Source organism: Salmo salar, chromosome 01 (assembly GCF_965601325.2).
Source record: "Salmo salar chromosome 01, fSalSal1, whole genome shotgun sequence".
Classification (NCBI taxonomy): Eukaryota; Metazoa; Chordata; class Actinopteri; order Salmoniformes; family Salmonidae; genus Salmo; species Salmo salar.
The window spans coordinates 179,756,599-179,769,428 of record NC_138291.1 but is presented as its reverse complement, the minus strand read 5'-3'; the positions used below and the strand labels follow the sequence as shown (position 1 = coordinate 179,769,428).

Sequence of the window (12,830 nt, the reverse complement as noted above, 5' to 3'; positions counted from 1 at the left end):
CAGTAATATAATACAGTGGTATAATACAGTAATATAATACAGTAATATAATACAGTAATATAATACAGTGGTATAATACAGTGGTATAACACAGTGGTATAACACAGTGGTATAATACAGTAATATAATACAGTAATATAATACAGTGGTATAATACAGTGGTATAATACAGTGGTATAATACAGTAATATAATACAGTAATATAATACAGTGGTATAATACAGTAATATAATACAGTAATATAATACAGTAATATAATACAGTGGTATAATACAGTGGTATAACACAGTGGTATAACACAGTGGTATAATACAGTAATATAATACAGTAATATAATACAGTAATATAATACAGTGGTATAATAAAGTAATATAATACAGTAATATAATACAGTGGTATAATACAGTGGTATAACACAGTGGTATAACACAGTGGTATAATACAGTAATATAATACAGTAATATAATACAGTGGTATATTACAGTGGTATAATACAGTAATATAATACAGTAATATAATACAGTAATATAATACAGTAATATAATACAGTGGTATAACACAGTGGTATAATACAGTAATATAATACAGTGGTATAATACAGTAATATAATACAGTAATATAATACAGTGGTATAATACAGTAATATAATACAGTGGTATAACACAGTGGTATAATACAGTGGTATAATACTGTGGTTTCCCCAGGGGGCTAGTTACCCACTAGTACTCGACAATACGAAGGACTCTTTAGGCTATTTTTAGATTCATGTGCGTGGTAACATTGGCGTGGTAACATTTTTATATAGTTCAGTTTTTATTATTTTTAACACAATACCTGAATAAATATTAGTGCTTAACGTAAATGTTGCTTATTTTTCCATTTTATAAACAACTAATTGACCTAAGTAGGTTCAATTATTTGAATTACATTTCATTATTTTTATTATTATTTTTTAAATGTTTTGCTCAATGTGCACATTGCGCAGTTTTTCTCTAGAGATAAATCGGATGATGCGTAAACTGTGCGATGTACTAGGGAGTTGTAGTTTCCAACAGACCAATGTTCTAAGTAATTTAAAGCAGAAAACGTGCTAATTAACTACAATAACCATAATCCATTGCTTGTTCGGTCTGTGTTTTTTTTTAAAGCCTGTTATGTAATAGACAGAAGAATGTGCGATCAACAGGGGTTACATAAGAGAACAGTTGCTTTGAAGAACTACTAAAATAGTCATTTAGTCAGACAGCAGCTCTATAGAGATGAGATGATGACTTGGAATTAAATAATAAAGTTATCAAATAAAACTAATGTAATATACACAACAACTGAAATCTTTTATTAAAGTAATGTGAATAAGTGTTGGTTAATAAGTGATCAGCAGTAATGGACAGTCACTACCATCATGGGTCTTTTATTCATTGTTGTATTCTGTGTTGTTACAGCATTCATCCCACAAAATGCATAGTGCATTTCATGTAAAACATAAAAAATAAATTCTGATTATTTTTTAATAATCGAACTGAAACCGAACCGACCTAAAAAAAAAAAACACTAATCGCTCAGGGCTTAATAAAGATGGATTTAGTCAAACATAAAGTCATCGCACCAGACAAGTCTGACTCTGATTATTGCAAATTCTACGTACCTTTAAAGTCTGGTGTGTGAGATGAAAGCCCAGTCATTATCGACAGTCTGTGCGTGGCTATAAAGATCAATGAAAGAAAGGAAAGCCTTCTATTCCTTCCTAATACAGAAACCTTGGTTTGTAAACTGAATAAACTCATACATGTTGACTTGAACATTCCAGCACACTTCAACAGAGCGAGATCTCAGACACATCATGGTGTGGGCTCATGCTAGATTGAGTCACTGTGAGTGTCTTTATAAATACTCTGTCCGCAGTCTGTTGTCTGTTGTTGAGGGAGCACACGTTTCCCGGTCGGGGGGAAAAACGGTTTGAAATGGCACTGCCCTAAGGGAGAACTAGGTGAGATTGCCGAGGGAGAATAAAGATGACATCATTTCAAATAGCTTTCCCCAGTTGTGGGTGAATCTCAACCTTCCAGACAGACCAGACCAGGTGCAGACAGACCAGACCAGCTGCAGACAGACCAGACCAGGTGCAGACAGACCAGACCAGGTGCAGACAGACCAGACCAGCTGCAGACAGACCAGACCAGGTGCAGACAGACCAGACCAGGTGCAGACAGACCAGACCAGGTGCAGACAGACAAGACCAGGTGCAGACAGACCAGACCAGGTGCAGACAGACCAGACCAGCAGACCAGGTGCAGACAGACCAGACCAGGTGCAGACAGACCAGGTGCAGACAGACCAGACTAGGTGCACCCACAGCCAGATAGACCAGACCAGGTGCACCCACAGCCAGACAGACCAGACCAGGTGCAGACAGACCAGAACAGGTGCAGACAGACCAGAACAGGTGCAGAGAGACCAGAACAGGTGCAGACAGACCAGAACAGGTGCAGACAGACCAGACCAGGTGCAGAGAGACCAGACCAGGTGCAGACAGACCAGAACAGGTGCAGACAGACCAGACCAGGTGCAGAGAGACCAGACCAGGTGCAGACAGACCAGACCAGGTGCAGACAGACCAGAACAGGTGCAGACAGACCAGACCAGGTGCAGACAGACCAGACAGGAATGGAGAGAATAGATTGGGATAGATATCCTTCTTCTACAGTGTGTCTCTCTGATGATAACCAGACCCCCTGTTACCCCTCTCTGATGATAACCTGACCCCCTGTTACCCCTCTCTGATGGTAACCAGACCCCCTGTTACCCCTCTCTGATGATAACCAGACCCCCTGTTACCCCTGTTACCCCTCTCTGATGATAACCAGACCCCCTGTTACCCCTCTCTGATGATAACCAGACCCCTTGTTACCCCTCTCTGATGATAACCAGACCCCCTGTTACCCCTGTTACCCCTCTCTGATGATAACCAGACCCCCTGTTACCCCTCTCTGATGGTAACCAGACCCCCTGTTACCCCTCTCTGATGATAACCAGTCCCCCTGTTACCCCTCTCTGATGATAACCAGACCCCCTGTTACCCCTGTTACCCCTCTCTGATGGTAACCAGACCCACTGTTACCCGTTACCCCTCTCTGATGGTAACCAGACCCCCTGTTACCCCTCTCTGATGATAACCAGTCCCCCTGTTACCCCTCTCTGATGATAACCAGACCCCTTGTTACCCCTCTCTGATGATAACCAGACCCCCTGTTACCCCTGTTACCCCTCTCTGATGATAACCAGACCCCCTGTTACCCCTCTCTGATGGTAACCAGACCCCCTGTTACCCCTCTCTGATGATAACCAGTCCCCCTGTTACCCCTCTCTGATGATAACCAGACCCCCTGTTACCCCTCTCTGATGGTAACCAGACCCCCTGTTACCCCTCTCTGATGGTAACCAGACCCCCTGTTACCCCTCTCTGATGATAACCAGACCCCCTGTTACCCCTCTCTGATGGTAACCAGACCCCCTGTTACCCCTCTCTGATGATAACCAGTCCCCCTGTTACCCCTCTCTGATGATAACCAGACCCCCTGTTACCCCTCTCTGATGATAACCAGACCCCCTGTTACCCCTCTCTGATGGTAACCAGACCCACTGTTACCCCTCTCTGATGGTAACCAGACCCCCTGTTACCCCTCTCTGATGATAACCAGACCCCCTGTTACCCCTCTCTGATGGTAACCAGACCCCCTGTTACCCCTCTCTGATGATAACCAGTCCCCCTGTTACCCCTCTCTGATGATAACCAGACCCCCTGTTACCCCTCTCTGATGATAACCAGACCCCCTGTTACCCCTCTCTGATGGTAACCAGACCCACTGTTACCCCTCTCTGATGGTAACCAGACCCCCTGTTACCCCTCTCTGATGATAACCAGACCCCCTGTTACCCCTCTCTGATGATAACCAGACCCCCTGTTACCCCTCTCTGATGGTAACCAGACCCCCTGTTACCCCTCTCTGATGATAACCAGACCCCCTGTTACCCCTGTTACCCCTCTCTGATGATAACCAGACCCCCTGTTACCCCTCTCTGATGATAACCAGTCCCCCTGTTACCCCTCTCTGATGGTAACCAGACCCCCTGTTACCCCTCTCTGATGGTAACCAGACCCACTGTTACCCCTCTCTGATGATAACCAGACCCCCTGTTACCCCTCTCTGATGATAACCAGACCCCCTGTTACCCCTCTCTGATGATAACCAGACCCCCTGTTACCCCTCTCTGATGGTAACCAGACCCCCTGTTACCCCTCTCTGATGGTAACCAGACCCCCTGTTACCCCTGTTACCCCTCTCTGATGATAACCAGACCCCCTGTTACCCCTCTCTGATGGTAACCAGACCCCCTGTTACCCCTCTCTGATGGTAACCAGACCCCCTTTTACCCCTGTTACCCCTCTCTGATGGTAACCAGACCCCCTTTTACCCCTGTTACCCCTCTCTGATGGTAACCAAGAGGCCAGTAACCCCAAGACAAGATAGCTATCTGCCAGGGAAAGTAACATTTGGCTGTCTTTCAAGAACAATAATAAAGATACTTGGTATTTATTGTGTTGTTCCGGTGTGTGTGTGTGTGTGTGTGTGTGTGTGTGTGTGTGTGTGTGTGTGTGTGTGTGTGTGTGTGTGTGTGTGTGTGTGTGTGTGTGTGTGTGTGTGTGTGTGTGTGTGTGTGTGTTAGGTTACCTGTTCGTCTAGTGAAATAGTCTCCCAGCGTATGTTCACTTTGTCCCCCGGTAGTTCTGTCAGCTGTATCAGTGAAGGGGGGGTAATGTCTCTCTGGTCTCTCTCTGAGCCCCTATTGGCTGGTGGAAACACAAGGTCAGAGGTCAGATATACTGGCCCATTGCCTGGGGTTACCATGGACACCAGGGACATTCTTTAAAAACGACAAAAGTTGTTGTTGTCACACCCATTTCAGAGACATACATTCCAGACACACCCATTCCAGACACACACATTTCAGACACCCATTTCAGACACATACATTCCAGACACCCATTCCAGACACACCCATTTCAGACACACCCATTTCACACACACCCATTTCACACACACCCATTTCAGACACACCCATTTCAGACACACCCATTCCAGACACACCCATTTCAGACACACCCATTCCAGACACACCCATTTCAGACACACCCATTCCAGACACACCCATTTCAGACACACCCATTTAAGACACACCCATTCCAGACACACCCATTTCAGACACCCCCATTCCAGACACACCCATTCCAGACACCCATTTCAGACACACCCATTTCAGACACACCCATTCCAGACACACCCATTCCAGACACACCCATTCCAGACACACCCATTTCACACACACCCATTTCAGACACACCCATTCCAGACACACCCATTTCACACACACCCATTTCAGACACACCCATTCCAGACACACCCATTTCACACACACCCATTTCAGACACACCCATTTCAGACACACCCATTTCAGACACACCCATTCCAGACACACCCATTTCACACACACCCATTTCAGACACACCCATTCCAGACACACCCATTTCACACACACCCATTTCAGACACACCCATTCCAGACACACCCATTTCACACACACCCATTTCAGACACACCCATTTCAGACACACCCATTTCAGACACACCCATTTCAGACACACCCATTTCAGACACACCCATTCCAGACACACCCATTTCACACACACCCATTTCAGACACACCCATTCCAGACACACCCATTTCACACACACCCATTTCAGACACACCCATTTCAGACACACCCAATTCACACACACCCATTCGTAATGACCGAAGCACAGAAAGGTGTGGATACATATAAAAGTTTGGGACATTAGTCTAAAACCAATCAGGAGTTACTGTTGATGCAGGTTCACAAGCAGGACATTTTTCGATGAGGAACAATGAGGTTTGGAATGTTACAAAGCAACAACAAAAAATACCTCAAGTAGAAACATGATAATTCAGAATAATAAACTAATATCAAATCCAAATCAATGTTATTGACCGGCGATCTTTAGATATCTTTATGGGTCTGGGTACAGAACTATGTCCCCATCTTGACAGAACAGAATCCTTACAATCGATCCATAAAACGTATTTCTAAAACTATTTCCACAGCTGTCACTAGGGTTGCAAAGCTACAGGTACATCACCAACGTTACCGGAAGCTTTGTTGATTTGGGAAATAACACGTCATCCATGGCAATCTATGGTAAATGTTGTAATTTATACTTGAAAAATCTTTAAAATAATCTTTAAAAATGTATAGACCATCAACAGTATGGTAAACTGACCAGACCATCAACAGTATGGTAAACTGACCAGGCCATCAACAGTATGGTAAACTGACCAGACCATCAACAGTATGGTAAACTGACCAGACCATCAACAGCATGGTAAACTGACCAGGCCAGACCATCAACAGTATGGTAAACTGACCAGGCCATCAACAGCATGGTAAACTGACCAGGCCAGACCATCAACAGTATGGTAAACTAACCAGGCCATCAACAGTATGGTAAACTGACCAGGCCATCAACAGTATGGTAAACTGACCAGGCCATCAACAGTATGGTAAACTGACCAGACCATCAACAGTATGGTAAACTGACCAGTCCATCAACAGTATGGTAAACTGACCAGACCATCAACAGTATGGTAAACTGACCAGACCAGTCCATCAACAGTATGGTAAACTAACCAGGCCATCAACAGTATGGTAAACTGACCAGTCCATCAACAGTATGGTAAACTGACCAGGCCATCAACAGTATGGTAAACTGACCAGGCCATCAACACTATGGTAAACTGACCAGACCATCAACAGTATGGTAAACTGACCAGGCCATCAACAGTATGGTAAACTGACCAGGCCATCAACAGTATGGTAAACTGACCAGGCCATCAACAGTATGGTAAACTGACCAGACCATCAACAGTATGGTAAACTGACCAGACCATCAACAGTATGGTAAACTGACCAGTCCATCAACAGTATGGTAAACTGACCAGACCAGGCCATCAACAGTATGGTAAACTGACCAGTCCATCAACGGTATGGTAAACTGACCAGGCCAGACCATCAACAGTATGGTAAACTGACCAGGCCAGACCATCAACAGTATGGTAAACTGACCAAGCCATCAACAGTATGGTAAACTGACCAGACCATCAACAGTATGGTAAACTGACCAGACCATCAACAGTATGGTAAACTGACCAGGCCATCAACAGTATGGTAAACTGACCAGGCCATCAACAGTATGGTAAACTGACCAGACCATCAACAGTATGGTAAACTGACCAGGCCATCAACAGTATGGTAAACTGACCAGGCCATCAACAGTATGGTAAACTGACCAGGCCATCAACAGTATGGTAAACTGACCAGGCCATCAACAGTATGGTAAACTGACCAGGCCATCAACAGTATGGTAAACTGACCAGACCATCAACAGTATGGTAAACTGACCAGGCCATCAACAGTATGGTAAACTGACCAGGCCATCAACAGTATGGTAAACTGACCAGACCATCAACAGTATGGTAAACTGACCAGTCCATCAACAGTATGGTAAACTGACCAGACCATCAACAGTATGAGACACAGAGCGGCTTGGAATACTGTCAACACATCTGAATGTGTGCAAAGCAAACTAACTGGGGTAAAACACAGTGTAGAGGTAACCAAACTAACTGAGGTAAAACACAGTGTAGAGGTAACCAAACGAACTGAGGTAAAACACAGTGTAGAGGTAACCAAACTAACTGGGGTAAAACACTGTGTAGAGGTACCAAACTAACTGAGGTAAAACACAGTGTAGAGGTAACCAAACTAACTGAGGTAAAACACAGTGTAGAGGTAACCAAACGAACTGAGGTAAAACACAGTGTAGAGGTAACCAAACTAACTGGGGTAAAACACAGTGTAGAGGTAACCAAACTAACTGAGGTAAAACACAGTGTAGAGGTAACCAAACTAACTGAGGTAAAACACAGTGTAGAGGTAACCAAACTAACTGAGGTAAAACACAGTGTAGAGGTAACCAAACTAACTGAGGTAAAACACAGTGTAGAGGTAACCAAACTAACTGGGGTAAAACACAGTGTAGAGGTAACCAAACTAACTGAGGTAAAACACAGTGTAGAGGTAACCAAACTAACTGAGGTAAAACACAGTGTAGAGGTAACCAAACTAACTGAGGTAAAACACAGTGTAGAGGTAACCAAACTAACTGGGGTAAAACACAGTGTAGAGGTAACCAAACTAACTGAGGTAAAACACAGTGTAGAGGTAACCAAACTAACTGAGGTAAAACACAGTGTAGAGGTAACCAAACTAACTGAGGTAAAACACAGTGTAGTGTTGTAGGTACCTGTGAGTTTAAATTAGGGCTGTCCCCGACAAAAAGAGTCCGTCTGTTCTTTCGACCCAATAGTTTGGTCAACATTTATAAATGTGGATTTTTCCATATATAGACACATCCTATGTCTGATGCTTTAAGCAAACTGTTTGAGTAGATAATTAAGACACACAAATGACTAGAGGGAGTCCGACCGCAATTGATTTGATTGTGCTGGGCCTGGCTCAGACTTTATGTGCTGTGTTAAAAAAATTAAGCTAAATGACAGCGAGTGACTGTGTGACTGGCACCCATTGTCTCTCTCTCCTCCCTGTGACTGTGACTAGCACCCATTGTCTCTCTCTCCTCCCTGTGACTGTGACTAGCACCCATTGTCTCTCTCTCCTCCCTGTGACTGTGACTAGCACCCATTGTCTCTCTCTCTCTCCTCCCTGTGACTGTGACTAGCACCCATTGTCTCTCTCTCCTCCCTGTGACTGTGACAAGCACCCATTGTCTCTCTCTCTCCTCCCTGTGACTGTGACTAGCACCCATTGTCTCTCTCTCATCCCTGTGACTGTGACTAGCACCCATTGTCTCTCTCTCTCCTCCCTGTGACTGTGACTAGCACCCATTGTCTCTCTCTCTCCTCCCTGTGACTGTGACTAGTACCCATTGTCTCTCTCTCTCTCCTCCCTGTGACTGTGACTAGCACCCATTGTCTCTCTCTCTCTCCTCCCTGTGACTGTGACTAGCACCCATTGTCTCTCTCTCTCTCCTCCCTGTGACTGTGACTAGCACCCATTGTCTCTCTCTCTCTCCTCCCTGTGACTGTGATTAGCACCCATTGTCTCTCTCTCTCTCATCCCTGCTGCAGCGACCACCACAGAACATCAACAGTGTTTATAGCGCTGTCCTTGTTGCTGAAGCTGCTACATAATTACAGCCACTTCTGAATGAAAAGTTATGTTACCGAAATCCCTAATTCGTTTAGGAAAAACATTCCCTATTCCCTCAACACTTGCTCTCTTTATGTGACGCATGTATGCATCGCATGCACGTGACCAATAGAGCCTGACCTATATAGCATATCCTAATCACATCAATTAATTGGTTCTAACAAACTACGAAAACGATAACACACGTGACAGCAAGATGGATGCAGAGGACTCGACAAATAAACTCGCAACGGGGGGAATGTTTACTGGTTGCTCAGGAGGTAAAGGGGAAGTCTGATGTACGGAAGAAATGTGACTAGTTGTGGAAAATACTGGAGATCAAGACAAAGAAGGTAAGGAGCAAGTTCTGCGTGCATATTATGTGTGTCAAACAGGTGCTGTATAGATTACAATATCATTGTTCAGACTGTTTGAAACAATGTAAAAAAACACTAAATAAATGATAAGCGTGCCAGAGAGTCTGTTGTAAAGTTTTTTTTGTTTTTTTGTTTTTGTAAAGCCTTTATTACTGCAGACTAAAAACAATTTTGATTGCAATTTACGAAAAGGGAACGGTTTAGGCCTATTTATTGTTTATGCTAATTATTCAATGGTCGCTTTATTTTAAAGCATGAATGACTCATATGCTGTGTTATGACATGAACAAATAAATAAATTATTGATTGATACAGTAGCCTGTAGAAGTATTGAAATTTAGTCCTCAGTAAGTTACGGTATTAAGACTAAACAGGATGTGCTCTAAGGCCTACAGCTCCATGGTGGTTATACAAGACTGCTATACTAAGTCTTCTAATGATAATGACATGGTGGTTCTATACTAAGTCTACTAATGATAATGACATGGTGGTTAAACAGGGCTGCTATATTAAGTCTACTAATGATAATGACCTGGTAGTTATACAAGGCTGCTATACTAAGTCTACTAATGATAATGACATGGTGGTTCTATACTAAGTGTACTAATGATAATGACATGGTGGTTCTGTACTAAGTCTACTAATGATAATGACATGGTGGTTATACAAGGCTGCTATATTAAGTCTACTAATGATAATGACATGGTGGTTCTGTACTAAGTCTACTAATGATAATGACATGGTGGTTAAACAAGGCTGCTATATTAAGTCTACTAATGATAATGACATGATGGTTATACAAGGCTGCTATACTAAGTCTACTAATGATAATGTCTTTACCTAGAGCAGGTGCGACAAAACTAGGGCCTGTAGGACCTGCCTTGTTGATAGTGTTGTTAAGAAGGTAGAAACTAGAGCCTGTAGGACCTGCCTTGTTGATAGTGTTGTTAAGAAGGTAGAAACTAGGGCCTGTAGGACCTGCCTTGTTGATAGTGTTGTTAAGAAGGTAGAAACTAGGGCCTGTAGGACCTGCCTTGTTGATAGTGTTGTTAAGAAGGCAGAGCAGTGCTTTATTATGGACAGACTTCTCCCCATCTTAGCTACTGTTGTATCAATGTTTTGACCATGACAGTTTACAATCCAGGGTAACTCGAAGCAGGTTAGTCACCTCAACTTACTCAATTTCCACATTATTTATTACAAGATTTAGTTGAGGTTTAGTGAATGATTTGTCGCAAATACAATGCTATTAGTTTTTTAAATATTTAAGATATTCCTTGCCACCCATTCTGAAACTAACAGCAGCTCTTTGTTAAGTGTTGCAGTCATTTCACTCTCTGTAGTAACTGACGTGTCTAGCGTTTTTATTTTATTGTTTATTTTACCTTTATTTAACTAGGCAAGCTAGTTAAGAACAAATTCTTATTTTACAATGACGGCCGGACATACCCTCCCTTAACCCGGACGACGCTGGGCCAAATGTGCGACGCACTATGGGACTCCCGATCACGGCCATTTGTGATACAGCCCAGGATCGAACCAGGGTCTTTAGTGACGCCTCTAACACTGAGATGCAGTGTTCGGCACCACTCGGGAGCCAGTGTTGAGCCCAGTGTTGAGTCATCCGCATACGTAGCCACAATGGCTTTACTCAAGGCCAGTGGCATGTCATGAAAAAGTAGAGGGGCCCAGACAGCTGCCCTGGAGAATTCTTGATTCTACCTGGATTATGTTCACTTCTTCCACACTCACTTTACGGAATTCAAAAATTACAATGTTTGTCTTTCATCATTTGATTCGTTATACTTGGTTGCGTGATGTCAGTGTTTGTTGCTGGCATGTCATGCCTAAGTTTGCCGATTAAAAAATAATTAAAGTAGTTGGTAATATCAGTGGGATTTGTGATGAACGAGCCATCCGATTCAATGAGTGATGGAGTCGAGTTTGCCTTTTTGCCCAAAATTTCAGGTGCTCCAAAGCTTTTTACTTTCATTCTTTATATCATTTATCTTTGTTTCATAGTGTAGTTTCTTCTTATTTGTATTCAGTTCAGTTTCATGATTTCTCAATTTGCAGTACGTTTGCTAATCGGTTGTGCAGCCAGACTTATTTTCCATTCCTTTTGCCACATCCCTGTCAACCATAACATTTTTCAATTCCTCATCCACCCACAGGGATTTAACAGTTTTTACAGTAATTTTCTTAATGGGTGATTAGGAGTCCCGTAGGGCGGCGCACAATTGGGCCAGCGTTGTTAGGGTTTGGCCGGGGTAGGCCGTCATTGTAGATAAGAATTTATTCTTAACTGACTTGTTAAATAAAGGTTTCAAGGAAAAAGGAGGGTTATTATTATTATAAATGTACTTTTTCTGACAATTTGTAACAGTGTAAACAACACTAAATAGATTATAAATAACACCAGAGAGGCTGTTCTAACAAAGGAAAACTGTAAAGCCTTTATTATTTATACGGCTGCTAGAATCCTGACTAGAACCAAAAAATTTGATCATATTACTCCAGTGCTAGCCTCCCTACACTGGCTTCCTGTTAAGGCAAGGGCTGATTTCAAGGTTTTACTGCTAACCTACAAAGCATTACATGGGCGTGCTCCTACCTATCTTTCTGATTTGGTCCTGCCGTACATACCTACACGTACGCTACGGTCACAAGACGCAGGCCTCCTAATTGTCCCTAGAATTTCTAAGCAAACGGCTGGAGGTAGGGCTTTCTCCTATAGAGCTCCATTTTTATGGAATGGTCTGCCTACCAATGTGAGAGACGCAGACTCAGTCTCAACCTTTAAGTCTTTACTGAAGACTTATCTCTTCAGTAGGTCCTATGATTAAGTATAGTCTGGCCCAGGAGTGTGAAGGTGAACGGAAAGGCTGGAGCAACGAACCGCCCTTGCTGTCTCTGCCTTGCCGGTTCCCCTCTTTCCACTGGGATTCTCTGCCTCTAACGCTTTTACAGGGGCTGAGTCACTGGCCTACTGGTGTTCTTCCATGCCGTCCATGGGAGGGGTGCGTCACTTGAGTGGGTTGAGTCACTGACGTGGTCTTCCTGTCTGGGTTGGCGCCCCCCCCCCTTGGGTTGTGCCATGGCGGAGATCGTT

The 12,830-nt window shown here is 43.4% G+C and overlaps 1 protein-coding gene across 3 annotated transcripts in view; it reads right to left on the bottom strand.

Annotated features, from left to right (window-relative positions):
• The window catches only part of LOC106572350 (uncharacterized), a 91,128-nt gene that overhangs the window by 56,120 nt on the left and 22,178 nt on the right, over positions 1-12,830 (bottom strand). For all 3 annotated transcript variants that reach the window (XR_014379027.1, XR_014379026.1, XM_045694040.2), the window contains exon 2: positions 4,731-4,849. The gene's annotated coding sequence lies outside the window, so the exon portion shown is untranslated. The remainder of the gene's footprint in view (positions 1-4,730; positions 4,850-12,830) is intronic.